The sequence below is a fragment of the Ranitomeya variabilis genome, chromosome 3 (genome assembly GCF_051348905.1).
Source record: "Ranitomeya variabilis isolate aRanVar5 chromosome 3, aRanVar5.hap1, whole genome shotgun sequence".
Classification (NCBI taxonomy): domain Eukaryota; kingdom Metazoa; phylum Chordata; class Amphibia; order Anura; family Dendrobatidae; genus Ranitomeya; species Ranitomeya variabilis.
In genome coordinates, this window is record NC_135234.1 from 70588771 (window position 1) to 70608343 (window position 19573).

The 19573-nt window shown below is 41.4% G+C and overlaps 1 protein-coding gene across 3 annotated transcripts in view; it reads right to left on the reverse strand.

The window, feature by feature from the left end:
- COL8A1 (collagen type VIII alpha 1 chain) overlaps positions 1-19059 on the reverse strand; it is a 149132-nt gene extending 130073 nt beyond the window's left edge. Inside the window, exon 1 of one of the 3 annotated variants that reach the window (XM_077294128.1) lies at positions 18935-19059. The gene's annotated coding sequence lies outside the window, so the exon portion shown is untranslated. The remainder of the gene's footprint in view (positions 1-18934) is intronic. The other 2 variants (XM_077294126.1, XM_077294127.1) reach the window with 2 other exon arrangements.
- Positions 19060-19573: the final 514 nt, after the last annotated feature.

Here is a 19573-nt window from a genome sequence, read left to right on the forward strand (position 1 = left end):
TGTGGCCAATACATCAAAGTGTTTAGTCCAGAAAACTGGCATAAAACACTTTGATAAGTCACAAAATCTGTGACTTTTGCCGTTTTCTACCCAATCCTAGCCAGCTCTGCCATAGTAGAAGAGGGACATGGACAAGAAGCACCAACTCAATCAATTCATGAAAAGTTACATCTTTTAATGAATTCGGCACATCCTACTAAAGCAGCTTGAAATTTTTAATTTTTTTATTTTTTTGCATACCTGAAAATTAAATGCCTCACTTTTGGCAAAAATAGACATGTAAGAATAGATGAAAATCAAATCAAACACACTGATGAAAAAAATTTTTCTTCCATAAGCCAAAAAAAGGATGTCTAAATGAGGCCTAACAGTAACCGGCTTTGCTGTGGTAATAATATATTATTTTGAGCTTTCTTCCTAAAAGCAATTAGACAAATTAGATTTTTATACTTTTCTATGCTGAAAGGTATTTTGAATAGTGGAGAATATCTGATAATCCAGCACATTTTATATTGTGTTGTTGCTGGATTATAGGAACTATATATTTTTGCTTTAGATTATATAAAGACAGCATTGCACATACAAAGTAGCATAATCTTATGCCCCAGAAGGCATTATAAAAAAAACAATTTTTTGGTTTAAACAAATATTATCCTAGTCTCTTTAAGGAATAAAATCATTTTCAATGTAAGAGAAAGAGTAGCTTGTAAACTTGGCGTCTGAATTATGCTCTGGGACAATACTTTCATTTCTCACATACTGGTATCTGTGGACTTGTGGTCAAGGAAGGTTCCAAATTCACACACGGCAGATGTAGGAGCTTAACTGCAAAATTCCAGAGGAAATTGACTCCCCAGACAGTACATCTGCTGGAAGACCACACTAGAGTTTCAAATTCTGCACCTTTGAAAATGACTCTTTGACGAAGACTTTATCAAGTAAAATGCTTTATGGGGACTGATCTTAAAGCTGAATGTGTTACTTACTGAGGTCAAAGAGGTGAACAGTCACTTACAAGTCTTGGATAGAAGAAATTGGCTGTAGTAAAATATGAGCACAACTTCAAAAAGGTAATAAATACCAGGGAAGACACTTCATGTAGACTTTATGTCAACCCTTATTAATATAGATGTACGAAGCATAACAGAATACTATTGGGAGCAACAAATACTACAATAATGGTTCTCTATACACTAATCTGAAAGTTCGATACCTTAGATTTTTTGATGAATTTGCTGTGTCACATCCTAAAGCATATGGTGTCTAAATCAATATAATGTGTAATCTCAATGATTATTCTTCAACCTACACATTTTATAATATACATGTAGAATTATTCCACGTATATATTCGCTCTCAGGGCACACGGATATCATAGAATGGGGCTCCAGGGTTGTATATCATGACAAAAGCAGTGATTTTTTTTACTAAAATTTAAGCCATTGTTAAATGGGTATTCTCTAGATTGAAAGTTATCCTCTATCCATTGGATAGGGGATAACTATTAGACAACAGGGGGTCTAACGCTGGCACCCCAGCGATCCTGAAAACTGGGGCTCATGTGATCAATCATGCGCACTGCAGCTTCATTCATTCTTAATGGGACTCCCAGAGACAGCAGTGCACATGATCGCCCACTGTTTAATTCACACGGGGCACTTCAGAGTTCCAGTTTTGGGATCAGGGGGTCCCAGCCTGTCAGACCCTAAGCGATCAAACACTGGATGTGTGCCAACCTTGTGAAGACTTACAGAAAAGGTGTGACCTCTGTCATTGCCAACAAAAGATATATTAAAAAATATTGAGATGAACTTTTGTTAATGACCAAATACTTATTTTCCACTATAATTTGCAAAATAAATCTCGACAAATCAGACAAGTTGATTTTCTGGATTTGTTTTCTCATTGTGACTCTCATAGTTGTGGTCTACCTATGATGTCAATTACAGGCCTCTCATCTTTTTTAGTGGGAGAACTTGCACAATTTGTGGCTGACTAAATACTTTTTTCCCCACTGTACTTGGCCTTGTTTCCACCATGAAGATATGTTTTTTTTGGCTGCAATTCTTTCATAAAGACCCTTTCTAAGCAGACTTCTATGAACAGTAGATGGGTGAGTCTGGATCCCACTGGTTGCTATTAGTTCTGAGCTGATGGCACTGCTTGACATTTACCAATTTCAAAATGAAATGTGATGTGTCTCTCTTCTGCTGTACCAAGTTTCCTTCACTGACCATAGCATCTTATGAAAAGAGCTTGAACATTGCATCTTGAAACCTCTATCTGCTTTGAAATATTTGCCTGGTAGAGACCCTGCTGATGCAGTATAACAACCTTTTGGGTTGTTGCTGTGCTCAATCTTGCCATTGTGAATGACTTCTGACATGAATCTGTCTTCCACATCCTCACCTTTATAGCAGAGATTGGCTGTTCCTCACCCAGCTTTAGGCTTCCTATAAAGCAGTTTCTGCTTCAGTCAATGTCTGTGTTTCAAAAGCTGCATATGAAAAAGCTGAGTTTTATCATCTGTTTAATAAAACTGTTTATTTTACACACCTATTATCCTACAAAATCCCTGACTTAGTGTACCTAGAAGAATTGATACTGTCTTTCAAGGCAAAGGTTGATCACACCAAATATCATTTTGATTTCGATTTCTCTTGTGTACATTCACTTTTCATTTTGATAATTAATAAAAATAAACTAACACTTCTATTTTTAATATATTTTTACATTGCAGCATTATTTTCCAAAACCTGCCTAAAAATATTGCACTGTACTGGATTTGGAAAAATTTTTAAAAAAATCTAATAGTAGAAATAAGTGAAACGAATTCACCTTAAATTTTAAATTGAAGTTCACATTTACCTGAATCTGAAATTTTGGCAATTTGCATTGAGCAAGTCCTGCGCTAAAAAACCTCTCCTTTTACTCACCTACAGTACAGACCAAAAGTTTGGACACACCTTCTCATTTTAAGATTTTTCTGTATTTTCATGACTATGAAAATTGTACATTCACACTGAAGGAACAAAACTATGAATTAACACATGTGGAATTATATACTTAACAAAAACGTGTGAAACAACTGAAATTATGTCTTATATTCTAGGTTCTCCAAAGTAGCCACCTTTTGCTTTGATGACTGCTTTGCACACTCTTGGCGTTCTCTTGATAAGCTTCAAGAGGTAGTCACCGGGAATGGTCTTCCAACAATCTTGAAGGAGTTCCCAGAGATGCTTAGCACTTGTTGGCCCTTTTGCCTTCACTCTGCGGTCCATCTCTGTTGTGGATTCTGTTTGTGGGCTCCCTCTGGTGGTTACTGCTGGTACTGGGTGACTTTGGTGGGTTGCGGCCTTTGGTTTCCACCTGTCCATCAGAGGCTGGGTGTTTCCTATTTTACCTGGCCTTTCTGTCATTTCCTTGCTGGCTATCAATGTATTCAGATGTGCTCTGTTTTGTTCCTGCCTACCTGCTCCCAGATCTTTCAGGATAAGCTAAGTGCTGATTTTCAGTTGTTTGGTTTTTTGTCCAGCTTGCTTATTATGTCTCTATGCTAGCTGGTAGCTCTAGTGGACTGAGGTTCTCCCCATGTGCCATGAGTTGGCACATGGGTTCTTGTAATCTCAGGATGGTTTTTTGATTAGGGTTTTTTGCTGACCGCTCAGACCCCTTTTGTATCGTTCTGCTTTCTAGTTTACAGCGGGCCTCAATTTGCTAAACCTATATATATCATCTCTATGTGTGTGCCTTCCTCTCATTTCACCGTCAATACATGTGGGGGGCAACTATACCTTTTGGGGTTCGTTCCTCTGGAGGCAAGTGAGGTCTTTATTTTCTCTGCAGTACTAGTTAGCTCTTAGGCTGGTGCGTGGCGTCTAGAACCAACGTAGGCACGCTCCCTGGCTATCTCTAGTTGCGTTTGTCAGGCGTAGGGCAGCGGTCAGCCCAGGTTCCATCACCCTAGAGCTCGTCCGTTATATACTTGTACCTTGCTTGTCCTGTGCTATCCCTAGCCATTGGGATTCATGACAGTATAGCCGGCCCACAAGGTGTTAATTGTTTGGGCTGAAGCAGGAGAAATAGAAGTGTTTAAGGGAAATTTTTTTTTTTTTTTTTTCCCTTCAGAGTTTTGCTGCCTAGCCCTTAATTGCTGTCTAGCTGCTTCTTACCTCCTCTTAACCCTTGAATGGCTCTGATCTTAGCTGTTTAACATGGATGTCCAGAGTTTGGCTTCCAGCCTGAGTAATCTCGCGGCAAAAGTTCAAAACATACAGGATTTTGTTGTTCACACTCCCATGTCTGAACCTAGAATTCCTATTCCAGAGTTCTTCTCTGGAGATAGATCTACCTTCCTGAATTTCAGGAACAATTGTAAATTATTTCTTTCTTTAAAATCTCGCTCCTCTGGAGACCCTGCTCAACAGGTCAGGATTGTAATATCTTTCCTGCGGGGTGACCCTCAGAATTGGGCATTTGCATTGGCACCAGGGGATCCTGCATTGCTCAGTGTGGATGCGTTTTTTCTGGCATTGGGATTGCTCTATGAGGAACCCAACCTGGAGATTCAGGCTGAAAAGGCTTTGTTAGCCCTCTCTCAGGGGCATGATGAAGCGGAAATATATTGTCAAAAATTTCGGAAATGGTCGGTGCTTACTCAGTGGAATGAGTGCGCCCTGGCTGCAAACTTCAGAAATGGTCTTTCTGAGGCCATTAAGGATATTATGGTGGGGTTCCCTACGCCTACAGGTCTGAATGAGTCTATGGCTATGGCCATACAGATTGATCGGCGTTTGCGGGAGCGCAAACCCGTGCACCAGTTGGCGGTGTCTTCTGAACAGGCACCTGAGACTATGCAATGTGATAGAATTCAGTCCAGAAGTGAACGGCAAAATTATAGGCGGAAAAATGGATTGTGTTATTATTGTGGTGATTCAGCTCATGTTATATCATCATGCTCTAAACGCACAAAAAAGCTTGATAAATCTTTTGCCATTGGTACTCTGCAGCCTAAGTTCATTTTGTCTGTGACTCTGATTTTTTCACTGTCTTCCATTTCCGTTGATGCCTATGTGGATTCGGGCGCTGCCCTGAGTCTTATGGATTGGTCATTTGCTAAACGCTGCGGTTTTAGTCTGGAGCCTCTGGAAGTTCCTATTCCTCTGAAGGGAATTGACTCTACACCATTGGCTATGAATAAACCGCAGTATTGGACACAAGTGACCATGCGCATGACTCCCGTTCATCAGGAGGTGATTCGCTTCCTTGTACTGTATAATTTACATGATGTACTAGTGCTGGGGCTGCCATGGTTACAAACTCATAATCCTGTCCTGGACTGGAAAACAATGTCTGTGTTAAGCTGGAGATGTCAGGGGGTTCATGATCATGCACCTCCGATTTCAATCGCTTCATCTACTCCTTCTGAGATCCCTGAGTTTTTGTCTGACTATAGGGATGTTTTTGAGGAGCCTAAGCTCAATTCGCTCCCTCCTCATAGAGATTGTGACTGTGCTATAGAATTGATTCCTGGCAGTAAGTTCCCTAAGGGTCGTTTATTTAATCTGTCACTGCCAGAGCATACTGCTATGCGGAATTATATTAAGGAGTCCTTGGAAAAGGGACATATTCGTCCATCTTCGTCCCCTCTGGCAGCAGGTTTTTTTTTCGTGGCAAAAAAAGATGGTTCCCTGAGGCCTTGTATAGATTATCGCCTTCTGAATAAGATTACAGTCAAATATCAGTATCCATTGCCATTATTGACTGACTTGTTTGCTCGCATTAAGGGGGCTAGGTGGTTCACTAAGATAGATCTTCGCGGTGCGTATAATCTGGTGCGGATAAAGCAAGGTGATGAGTGGAAAACCGCATTTAAAATGCCTGAGGGCCATTTTGAGTATTTGGTAATGCCTTTTGGACTCTCCAATGCTCCGTCAGTCTTTCAGTCCTTTATGCACAATATTTTCCGTGAATATCTGGATAAGTTTATGATTGTGTATTTGGATGATATTTTGGTGTTTTCTGATGACTGGGAGTCTCATGTTCTACAGGTCAGGAAGGTGTTTCAGGTTCTGCGGGCCAATTCTCTGTTTGTGAAGGGCTCAAAGTGTCTCTTCGGAGTCCAGAAGATTTCTTTTTTGGGGTACATTTTTTCTCCTTCTACTATTGAGATGGATCCCGTCAAGGTTCAGGCAATTTGTGACTGGACACAACCTACATCTGTTAAGAGCCTACAGAAGTTCTTGGGGTTTGCTAATTTTTATCGTCGGTTCATTGCAAATTTTTCCAGTATTGTTAAACCTTTGACTGATTTGACTAAAAAGGGTGCTGATGTTGCTAATTGGTCTCCTGCGGCCGTGGGGGCCTTTCAGGAACTTAAGCGCCGGTTTTCTTCTGCTCCTGTGTTGTGTCAACCAGATGTTTCACTTCCTTTTCAGGTTGAGGTTGATGCTTCCGAGATTGGAGCGGGGGCGGTTTTGTCACAGAGAAGTTCTGATGGCTCGGTGATGAAGCCATGTGCATTCTTCTCTAGAAAATTCTCGCCCGCCGAGCGCAATTATGATGTGGGTAATCGGGAGCTTTTGGCCATGAAGTGGGCATTTGAGGAGTGGCGTCATTGGCTTGACGGTGCTAAACATCGTGTGGTGGTCTTGACTGATCACAAGAATCTCATTTACCTTGAGTCTGCCAGGCGTTTGAATCCTAGACAGGCTCGTTGGTCGTTGTTTTTTTCTCGTTTCAATTTCGTGGTTTCATACCTGCCAGGTTCGAAGAATGTGAAGGCAGATGCTCTTTCCAGGAGTTTTGTGCCTGACTCTCCTGGAGACTCTGGGCCTACTGGTATCCTTAGGGATGGGGTAATATTGTCCGCCGTATCCCCAGACTTGCGACGTGCATTGCAGGAGTTTCAGGTGGATAAACCGGATCATTGTCCACCAGAAAGACTGTTTGTTCCGGATGATTGGACCAGTAGAGTCATCTCCGAGGTCCATTCTTCTGTGTTGGCTGGTCATCCTGGAATATTTGGTACTAGAGACTTGGTGGCCAGGTCTTTTTGGTGGCCTTCCTTGTCTAGGGATGTGCGTACCTTTGTGCAGTCTTGTGAAGTGTGTGCTCGAGCTAAGCCTTGCTGTTCTCGGGCCAGTGGGTTGTTGTTATCCTTGCCCATCCCGAAGAGGCCTTGGACGCACATTTCCGTGGATTTTATTTCTGATCTCCCGGTTTCACAGAAAATGTCCGTTATCTGGGTTGTGTGTGACCGCTTTTCTAAGATGGTTCATTTGGTGCCCTTGCCTAAGTTGCCTTCCTCCTCTGAGTTGGTCCCTTTATTTTTTCAGAACGTGGTTCGTTTGCATGGGATTCCGGAGAATATCGTTTCTGACAGGGGATCCCAGTTTGTGTCTAGATTTTGGCAGACATTTTGTGCCAAGATGGGCATTGATTTGTCTTTCTCGTCTGCATTCCATCCTCAGACGAATGGCCAGACGGAGCGAACTAATCAGACCTTGGAAACTTATTTGAGGTGTTTTGTTTCTGCTGACCAAGATGACTGGGTTGCTTTTTTGCCACTGGCCGAATTTGCTCTTAATAATCGGGCTAGTTCTGCCACGTTGGTCTCTCCTTTTTTTTGTAATTCGGGGTTTCATCCTCGTTTTTCCTCTGGTCAGGTGGAGTCTTCGGATTGTCCTGGAGTGGACGTGGTGGTGGACAGGCTACATCAAATTTGGAATCAGGTGGTGGACAATTTGAAGTTATCTCAGGAGAAGACTCAGCAGTTTGCTAATCGCCGTCGCCGCGTGGGTCCCCGACTTCTTGTTGGGGATTTGGTGTGGTTGTCTTCTCGTTTTGTCCCTATGAAGGTCTCTTCTCCTAAGTTCAAGCCTCGGTTCATCGGTCCTTATAGGATCTCGGAGATTCTTAACCCTGTATCTTTTCGTTTGGATCTCCCAGCATCGTTTGCTATTCATAATGTGTTCCATCGGTCGTTGTTGCGGAGGTATGAGGTGCCCGTTGTTCCTTCGGTTGAGCCTCCTGCTCCGGTGCTGGTGGAGGGAGAATTGGAGTATGTTGTTGAGAAGATCTTGGATTCTCGTGTTTCCAGACGCAAACTCCAGTATTTGGTTAAGTGGAAGGGTTATGGTCAGGAGGATAATTCCTGGGTGGTCGCCTCCGATGTTCATGCGACTGATTTGGTCCGCGCCTTCCATAGAGCTCACCCTGATCGCCCTGGGGGTTCTCGTGAGGGTTCGGTGACCCCTCCTCAAGGGGGGGGTACTGTTGTGGATTCTGTTTGTGGGCTCCCTCTGGTGGTTACTGCTGGTACTGGGTGACTTTGGTGGGTTGCGGCCTTTGGTTTCCACCTGTCCATCAGAGGCTGGGTGTTTCCTATTTTACCTGGCCTTTCTGTCATTTCCTTGCCGGCTATCAATGTATTCAGATGTGCTCTGTTTTGTTCCTGCCTACCTGCTCCCAGATCTTTCAGGATAAGCTAAGTGCTGATTTTCAGTTGTTTGGTTTTTTGTCCAGCTTGCTTATTATGTCTCTATGCTAGCTGGTAGCTCTAGTGGACTGAGGTTCTCCCCATGTGCCATGAGTTGGCACATGGGTTCTTGTAATCTCAGGATGGTTTTTTGATTAGGGTTTTTTGCTGACCGCTCAGACCCCTTTTGTATCGTTCTGCTTTCTAGTTTACAGCGGGCCTCAATTTGCTAAACCTATATATATCATCTCTATGTGTGTGCCTTCCTCTCATTTCACCGTCAATACATGTGGGGGGCAACTATACCTTTTGGGGTTCGTTCCTCTGGAGGCAAGTGAGGTCTTTATTTTCTCTGCAGTACTAGTTAGCTCTTAGGCTGGTGCGTGGCGTCTAGAACCAACGTAGGCACGCTCCCTGGCTATCTCTAGTTGCGTTTGTCAGGCGTAGGGCAGCGGTCAGCCCAGGTTCCATCACCCTAGAGCTCGTCCGTTATATATTTGTACCTTGCTTGTCCTGTGCTATCCCTAGCCATTGGGATTCATGACACATCTCACCCCAAACTATCTCGATTGGGTTCAGGTCTGGTGACCGTGGAGGCCAGGTCATCTGGCGTAATACAGCATCACTCTCCTTCTTGGTCAAATAGCGGTTACACAGCCTGGAGGTGTGTTTGGGGTCATTGTCCTGTTGAAAAATAAATGATGGTCCAAATAAACGCAAACTGGATGGAATAGCATGCTGCTGCAAGATGCTGTGGTAGCCATGCTGGTTCAGTATGCCTTCAATTTTGAATAAATGCCCAACAGTGTCACCAGCAAAGCACCCCCACACCATCACACCTCCTCCACCATGCTTCACGGTGGGAACCAGGCATGTAGAGTCCATCCGTTCACCTTTTCTGCGTCGCACAAAGACACGGCAGTTGGAACCAAAGATCTCAAATTTGGACTCATCAGACCAAAGCACAGATTTCCACTGGTCTAATGTCCATTCCTTGTGTTCTTTAGCCCAAACAAGTCTCTTCTGCTCGATGCCTGTCCTTAGCAGTGGTTTCCTAGCAGCTATTTTACCATGAAGGCCTGCTGCACAAAGTCTCCTCTTAACAGTTGTTGTAGAGATGTGTCTGCTGCTAGAACGCTGTGTGGCATTGACCTCATCTCTAATCTGAGCTGCTGTTAACCTGCGATTTCTGAGGCTGGTGACTTGGATAAACTTATCCTCAGAAGCAGAGGTGACTCTTGGTCTTCCTTCCTGGGGCGGTCCTCATGTGACCCAGTTTCTTTGTAGCACTTGATGGTTTTTGCCACTGTACTTGGGGACACTTTCAAAGTTTTCCCATTTTTTCAGACTGACTGACCTTTCATTTCATTGCCAAGAGTGTGCAAAGCAGTCATCAAAGCAAAAGGTGGCTACTTTGAAGAACCTAGAATATAAGACATAATTTCAGTTGTTTCACACTTTTTTGTGAAGGATATAATTCCACATGTGTTAATTCATAGTTTTGTTCCTTCAGTGTGAATGTACAATTTTCATAGTCATGAAAATACAGAAAAATCTTAAAATGAGAAGGTGTGTCCAAACTTTTGGTCTGTACTGTATGTCTGCCAACCCCCCATACCTGTCCACCACTGCTGGACCTCATATCGTATCTTTCATTTTTCTTTTGGCCGGGACTTCCATTCTTTAGGCCCCTTACTGTAACAGGAAGAGCGTGCTTGTCAATGACATGCATTGCGCCCACTCAAGAAGAAGGGGATTGGTGGTGTTGGGCAAAGTATTGGGTGGGCCAAAGTAAAGTGAGTAATTTTTTAACCCCTTCAAAGTTGATTAAATTCAAAATAATTTTTTTCTTTGTGAATTGAATCCTCCACCCCACCACCACGACCACCTTGAATTGAGAAACTCTAGAAACAAAAAAGGGTTAGTTTTCAGCTCGCCCTTGTGAATAAATTTCCTGTAGTCCAACGAAGATCCGAGCATGGAAAGGCATCTCTGCCTGAAGCTGGAACTCTTGTATGAAGAAAAAAGTGGGATCCAGATCCAGAATTAAAATTGAAAGTCTTTATTTCAACATGTTTGAAATGGAAAGATCATACTGAGGATTAAGAACACCATGTGTGTTCGAAACGTGTTCAGTGGTTCATGGCTGTTCTTCAATGCTAATTGTCGGTCACTTGTAAGCAGCTTTCCATTTTAAATATGTTGAAATAAAGACTTTTAATTTTAATTCCGGAGCTGGATCCCCCTTTTTATCTTCACACATTGAGAAAATCTGCCTGAATTGAATTTGGGGAGGTTCGCTCACCCCTACATAATAATCTCAAAGGTGGACATTTACTTCAAAAAAGGTTTTAGAAAAATAACTTGATAAGTGTAACACATTAAACTGAATATGGTAGAATGCAAATAACAGGTATATTATATCAGTGTATTAATGCATAAATAGTATACGAAAGCAACATTACTGGGGGTCAACAAATAAATAAATGTAAAATAAATTCTAAAAAGCTGGCACTACCTTGGCAGTATTTAAGGAGCCATCTCTTTTCTGCCTTGAAGTCTCCAACAGCAGGAACCATAACATTTTGATGCAATTTAGGAAAGGTGCAGAAGCTTTTAATACAACAGCCATAATAGTGAAAATCTTCATAGAACAATCACAAAGTGGCTACCTTCTATAGAAAAACATGAGCTGCAGATTTTTGGCTAAAGTGACTTAAACAGGAGTTGAACTTACTATAGTGTACAGTATCAAAAATGTGCTATCGTTGGCAAAAGGGTAGAGTTTTAGTGCCATTAGCAGACATATTTTAGGCAGGTTCCAATAGCACAATCTAACAAGAAGCAGTGAATGTTTGCAAAGCGAGAAGGAGTGGAAGATGGATCTTTGCTGGAACATAAATAGAAAAAAAAAAGTTACATAGCTTCAAGGCTTGCTACATGGCCTAAAACAATAGATTTAAATACAAGTTTTTTCACTCTAACATTAACATAGAAAGCCACAAACGCAAAAAGAGTCAAAATTCCTAGTCTTGAAGTGAACAGAGTTAGTTTACACACAACTCTAGAGGAACTGGTTCTTGTTTAGGAGATTTGACTGGTGCATGGAGACTTTACAGGAAAGGCACCACTTGGAGAAAATTGATAATTAATTCTCCTCCAGGAGGAAGAAAACTCAAATCTCAAATTAGCCAAACCAGACACCCTTCATCAGAACTGAGCAGGGTATGGATTTGTTAGATGAGACGCCTGTATTTTTGGTCATTGCTAAAACAGAACAGTGACTAGGGTTTATCAACCAGGAAAAAATAACTGCCCCTAACTTCATATCCCTATTTTTTTGGTCAATGCAAAGAGCCTTAGTTGGACTTCTCACTCAATCGATCAACCCTTACCTTTCTGCAAAATGGGGTAACCAGTTCAAGACCAGGTAATTTTCATTGTTCATGACCAGGGACATTTCTGTTTCTTTTTATATATAATAATAAAAAATAATAATTGTATTTATATAGCACCAACATATTCCACATATAAGGGTATGTGTCCACGGTCAGTTAACGCTGCGTGTTTGACGCTGCGTGGGGCCGCAGCGTCAAACACGCAGCGTCCAGATGTTCCAGCATAGTGGAGGGGATTTTTTGAAATCCCGTGTCCACTATGCATGGAAACACGCACGCGGCGGCCCGCAGCATGTCCGTGTTCCTTGTGGCGACGCTGCATCGCCGCAAGGAATATCACAGGGCCCTATGCGAGGAGTGCGATGATTCTGGATGTGTACAGTTAACACATCCGGCATCATCGCGTCCCAGAAGGGGGCGGGGCTTAGCGCCGAGCGGCTTAGCCACTCCGACGATACCGCCGGCCATCCTGAACGTGGACACGCACCCTAAGAGCTCTAAAATCTTTTTTCTGTTTGCCTCTTTTTTTATGATACACGGAGCACAATTTTTAGGTCATTTTACTACCTGAAAGACATGTGCTAGAAAAACCGTCAATAGGTTGTACACATACATCACAACCACTTAGTGGCCCCTTTTGGACACAAATAAGCTTCTCCAAACAAAGTAAATGTAAGGTAAATGGGCTTCATTTTCTGTATACTTAATTATTATTTTTTTAATCTTAATACAGGCACGTTCATAAAGCTATGAGAACATCCAAGATATGATGAGATTGCCATAGTAACATAGTTAGCAAGGCCAAAACAGAGTTTTGTCCATCCAGTTCAGCCTATATTCAATCAGAATAAATCCCCAGGATCTACGTCCTTCTAAAGAACCTAATATAACTGTAAGATACAATATTGTTACACTCCAGGAAGACATCCAGGTCTCTCTTGAACCCCTTGACTGAGTTCGCCATCACCACCTCCTCAGGCGAGGAATTCCAGATTCTCACTGCCCTAACAGTAAAGAATCTTCTTCTATGTTGGTGGAAAAACCTTCTCTCCTCCAGACGCAGAGAATGCCCCTAGTAACCATCACCTTCCTTGGTATAAACAGATCCTCGGAGAGATATTTGTATTGTCCCCTTATATACTTATAAATGGTTATTAGATCACCCCTCAGTCGTCTTTTTTCTAGACTAACTAATCCTAGTTTTGCTAATCTCTCTGCGTATTGTAGTTACCCCATCCCCTTTATTAATTTCGTTGCCCTCCTTTGTACTCCTTCTAGTTCCATTATATCCTTCCTGAGCATCGGTGTCCAAAACTGTACACAGTTCTCCATGTGCGGTCTAACCAGGGATTTGTACAGAGGCAGTATAATGCTCTCATCATGTGTATCCAGACCTCTTTTAATGCACCCCATGATCCTGTTTGGCTTGGCAGCCGATGCCTGGCACTGGCTGCTCCAGATAAGTTTATCATTAACTAGGATCCCCAAGTCCTTCTCCATGTCAGATTTACCCAGTGGTTTCCCGTTCAGTGTGTAATGGTGATATTGATTCCTTCTTCCCATGTGTATAACCTTACATTTATCATTGTTAAACCGCATCTGCCACCTTTTGGCCCAAGTTTCCAACTTATCTAGATCCATCTGTAGCAGTACCATACCAGTGGCTCCTAACACTGTCTTGGACACAAATTTGATCAAACTTCACACAATCACTCCATAAATGAAAAGTTCAAGAAACTCTGAAAAGAAGGAGTCATTAATAATATAGCAATGATGGGGAGATAACAACCAGGGCATTTGCCATGGATATTGAGTAACATGAGTGACATCAACACTTTTTCTTACTGAAGGAAGTTTTAAGTCATTAAGCGGTCCTCCAGTAGTTGAGAACTCTGATTTCTCATTATATAATGCCACTATATTAATGTCATCTACTAGCAAAACTGTCAACAGGCGGCAGATTCCTCAAGATGACAACCACTGGGTGACCACACTGGGACACATATAACATGAACTCTTTCCAACAAAGTAAAACTAAGGTAAAAAGTGCTTAATTTTCTATACACCTAATTATTTTGTCTTTATTTCAGTACAGGTTTGTACATAAGGATATGAGGAGTCGTTGACTGAAGATATGATAAAATTGTCCATACCATTGGTTTCTAACACTGAGGCTTGGACACAAGTTTGATTAAACTTTACGCAATCACTCTATAAATTAAAAGTTCAAGAAACTCCGAAAGAAGGGGTCCTTCATGATGTGGCAAAGCCGGAGAGACAACATCTAGGACATGTGCCTTGGATATTGAGTAACATGGAGGATATCAACACTTTGCCTTACCCAGGGTAGTTGGATAGTGATACCATAGGGCTGCCAACTGAATCTTCGTCTTGGGTGAAAAAAGCAGGTAATGGAATCATACTGTAGATGTTAAATAAAGAACAATTGCATCATATGAGCTAAGGAATGAAGCAAGGAACATAGCAGGTGATCTGCACTTCTGGTGTACATCCGATTAAGGAGTTAGAATCAGACAAAGGTATTGACAATGCGGTTTATTCTCTATGCGTTTCAAAGTATTACAACTTCTTCTTCAGGAGAACCACAAATAACCACACACTGTGTTTTTCCTGGGAAGAAGTTGTAATACTTCAAAACGCGTAGAGAATAAACCACATTGTCAATACCTTTGTCTGATTCTAACTCCCTGATCAGACATACACCAGCAGCACAGCTCATCGGCTATGTTACTACTACTACCATTATCATGTTGGATCTATCAATCTGCAGAAGCTAGAACCGCATTTGATGTCATTTCAGAGTTGTGTCTCACACAACCTTTTGAGGTGAGCAGAACCGCCAACGATCACCGTGTTGTCTGGATAACACCCTATTGTGCTTTCTTGGCTCCCCAGCAATTTCCTTAAAATGAGACAAAATCTGGAACAGAATACCCCACCTACCATGTGCTATTTATACTACTGGTAATTTTCTAGGTGGTAAAGAGGCCGTTAAGGTACCAGAAATCTCATGGGCGTCTACCTTTGCGCTCCATAAAGCTACTCCTGAAATATTATCTTTTTTTTATACTTTTTTCAAACCTCGAATTACAGACATTCAATAAGATGTACTTTTGGTATTATTTCAGTGATATTAACAAATGGTGTCTATTTTATTACTCATAACACAGACAATTATAAATCTAATACAAAAAAGGCCTTGGATACAAAAAAAATGTTGGTCCGTCACTGGAATGACAGTATTAGAATTCAAGAAAACATCAATAACAGATGGGTTTGTAGATGGGGATTTGTTACAGTAGCTGACATCTCATTTGACATCTATGAAATCTCAGTATTTGCTAGCACAGATATTGCAGGAAATTTCCGCTGTATTATCCTTTTGTGGGAGACTCTCCATACTACGGTGCCCCAAAGCTAAATGTTTCTATGGTTTTGCTTCAATGTCAGGAGCTGGATATTATATAAATGCTATGTAGAAATGTAACTTACTAATATAAAGCAGAGATTTGACCCATCTCCACCAGAACTCCCGCTTAGTGGAAAATATCAACATCAGTGTTTATATAAGAACTGAAAGAACAATTTGATAACATCAAAAGTCAAAGTCACATTTTTTTCTAGATTCACTTTGATTTGACAATGTGTCACAAAACACAATACACACAATAGTATAATATATGCCAGAGATGGGGTAGAGCTCTTAAAGGGGAAACGTATTAGAGGGCCTTCCAGGACTTTGTTTAGTTTTTCCTATGGGGCTAAGAACTTATAGGCAAGTAGTTGCTAACTACCTCCTGTTCTGTCCAGCACCATTCTCTACCGGCTCAGAGCAGGCATGGATCACTTCTGCCAGCAATCAAATTCCACCAAGGACAACATCTGCAAGGAGTTTGTATGTCCTTCCCGTGATTGCGTGGGTTTCCTCTGTTTTCTCCGGTTTCCTCCCACGCTCCAAAGACATACTGATAGGACATTTAGATTGTAAGCCCCAAATATGACAGAAATGATAATGTCTGTAAAGTGATGGCACTATATAAGCTAAGCATAATTCTGCATCTTCGGGTAATATCACGTCGACAGAGCAGCTTCTTCTCTTCCGCTTCACTCATCACTGCTGACGTCATGCTGATTGGCAGCAGACTCCTCACCTTCTACCTAACTGTGGGAAGCCAGCTGTCAATCAGCATGATGTCGGAAGTGATGCACTTTCAACAGAGCAGCCTAGTAGAGGAAGAGCTACTCTGTTGACGCAAGGTCAAATGAAGCAGCAAAATTGTTGGCAGGAGTAGTTTGTAAGGGCCCCTTCACACTGTGCAATCAAAGTCTGAACGAGCGTTCGATTTGTGACGTTTATCCGTCCTCGTTCCGAGGTTGCAAAGTGTGACATGGCGTTACGATTTGCGACGCAGCCCAGCATCGTACGATGTGAAAGAAAGAGCAGAACTTTCTTTCGTCGTAAATGTCTCGCTGCGGCGGTCGAAATCGTAGTATGTGACGGCGGTCATACGAGCTCGTAATGCGACTACGTGGGTTGGGCTTCCGCATACCTGTCTCCTGATTGGGCGTGACGTTTTAGCACGCCCATGCTGGTAATACGTCACGCTCGGAGTCGTAGGACTATGGCGGTGTGAAGGGTAGCGTACGATTGCGACGCGTGACGTTCACATCGCAACTACGTCAGAAAAAGCGTTAACATCGTAGAGTGTGACCGCTGGCTACGAGCTCGTACTGCGATGTCGAATATGACGCAAATGCGTCGTAATCGTAGCAGAATCGACCAGTGTGAAGGGGCCCTAACAGTTCTGTGCTGACAGAGATCAACATAGAGCAGGAGTTAGCAATTACATGCGTATAAGTTCTTAGGGGAAAAAGGAAAGTCATGGCTAATCCGTTAAAAAAAGGAACTTGGAAATCAAGGGGTTTTTTTTAATGATAGTTTTTTTTCATTTCAGGTTCTTGTACTTTTTTAAGAAGCTTTTCTTGTAAGAATACATTAGTAAAGTTGGTCAACAGGTAAACTGCTATTTCATCAAAATGTGAGCAGATAAAGAATTTATCCAAAACATAGTATAAAAATATAGTGTTCTTCATTGGCTTGCATTTTATTTATCGTCCAGTAAAAATGCCAAGTAATGAGATATGTAGAGCCGTAATAAAGTTTTGACCAAATGATGAATTCTAAAATTTGACGGCTTATTAATTAATGTGACAGATCATGTGTATGGCTGAAATACGAACCCTGGAGAAGAGCGTTCCATGTGTGTTGCATTTGTTATTTTCAAAGTTAGTGAGCTGAACCTGTGCAAGGATGTTGTACAAGTTTTTCGGGTCAAAAATGGTCCCTACATTGGATATTTTGGTAACCCATTCACAGGATTTAATGATAGTTATTTGATTCATAGGGCCTCATCTCTGGGACCCTCAACAATCATCACTAGAACATGGTCCTGACTCCCACGTTTCCTGACCATTGTACTACTGCAGTGAGCAAGAGTTTGAAAGGAGCAGTAGAGTATGCATCCTATAAATCAATAGTAACTTGATAAGACTAATAGAGACAGATGTGTATAGCTCTATAAAACTCAAGGGTTTTCGAAAATAATCATATCCCAGTTGGCTAGGGGTGTGACAGTGTTCACCAGCACCAGAAGTGGTCTACATTTCAAGTTTTTCAATGAGGTCCCGTCACTTCTTTGTAAGCCTCTGAACGGGTGCTTCATGAGAAATGCATGTTGACCACAGACCGCCATATATAAGCCTTGAGTATCATCAGGTGTTATTTAACCCATCATAAAATTGTCAGGGCAGCAAAACTATTACTGTCTAATGTCATTTTTATGGTTTCAAGACTAGTAAGGGGTATGTAAAAATTTACCCGATTGCCAATCTATCTTCTGAAGCATGATAATAAGTGTATCACCAAGATTCAACGACAAATACAAGTAGAGTTCCAAGTGCACCATATACAGCATTACAGATGTTACGAATAGAAACTGCACAGAATACATTATTAATTTGGTCACATATGTTTTCAATCCTATATTTTTCTTAAATTACTTAATTATAGATTTTTAATCATCCAAAGTGAGCTTCCATAACCTTTTCATTCCTTCGAAATTTAGCATCAACCATTAAACTTTCTATGATGGGCCATCCAAAATGAATCAAGTGCAGAATACTCTCCGCTATGCTAGGAAATCCCAATTAAAGAAATATTAATAACAAATTATAAAAAAAAAAATCCTAAGTAGTGACTGGGGCTATAATCATCCCCATGTTTATATTGCCAGGGATTTTCATTTAATTAGAGACCTTTTCGAAACATTTTTTTCAATATGCGTAGAAAGGAGACACTACATACGTCCACCAGACCATCCCATTCCGAGACATATATACACAAAGCAATGCTGTTATATGGATTTACTAAATCCTGTGGACAAATCGAACAATAATGAGAAGAAATAGACGTCTCGATTTCTATTTCTATATTAGGTTCTTTTGCCCATCTGTGAAACTAGTTCAACTTCTTCCAATTTCAATAACCAGGATTTTCCAACAGAAAATCTTTTCTGTACAACACAGTGTCCTAGTTTTCCAGTATCAGAAGATTAGCAGCCAAAGGAAGTAGAAGACCAGTTCTTGAGTTACTGTCCACCTGCTTTCTGTCTACACTGACATTCTACACATCCCTGCAGAGAAGATGAAGCTTCCTCACACACTGCTGCTGCTTAGGAAGCTCATGTACACCTGCTACCAGTTCCAGCAGTGATAGTTTGTCCCACATCAAAGTGCAAAATTTGGCATCTACTCATTGCACCATCTAAGGATTTCACTAAAGAAATAACAACAACATATGAGAATTATAAAATACCTTTAGCACAATCCTGAGCTTAGCAATATCAAAAACGTGGGAAAAGATTTGGTGATATTTTTTGCTGCAGAGTTTTAAAAAAAGTTTTTAGAACTTTTAAAAACTTTTTCCTATTGAATGAGCAGGTAGATATAAGACAAGAGAAGGACGTCATCATCTTACCTTAGTAGATGCAAGATCCAAGAGAAAGGTATGATGCAGATATGTGACAGTGAGGGTCTGAGAAAGTGCTCTGATCAGCTGCTGTTAACATTCACTTGGCTTTTATCTGCAGGTGGGAGGAGAGTTCTCCTGTAGTAGGTGGGCAGACAATGTAGCATTCAGACAAGGCAGGCACATTCACCAGCAGTCTGATTACCAGGGAGCAAATGAGAAAGGGAAAAGCAAAGTCAGATGGGCTGCAGAAGAAGAATTTGCAACTGGAAGAAAATGCATGTGAAATTCATCCATCCCCTGGATCAGCTTGTCATCTCATAACTCAGCAAATGCTTAAAAGCTCTGTAAAGGGAGGAGAGGAACAGAAGCTGCAAAGTACAGTTTTCTTTTACTGGGATGTTTTACAGTCACAATAACTGTAATTACGTAAAAAAGGGTCTAGTAAAAGAGAATAAAAAATGCACAGAAGACATTGGAGGACTGCACTCCACCATGGGGTCATTGTTCTGTAGTTCAGTAGTGAAGCCTCTTGTAACAAGCAGGTACCAGATGCAGTGGAGGAGGGGAGCATACTTTCATCCAGTCACTATGTGACTTTCATGCAGGTGCTATTTTGGATTTTTGACTTTTTTTTCAATATGTGAT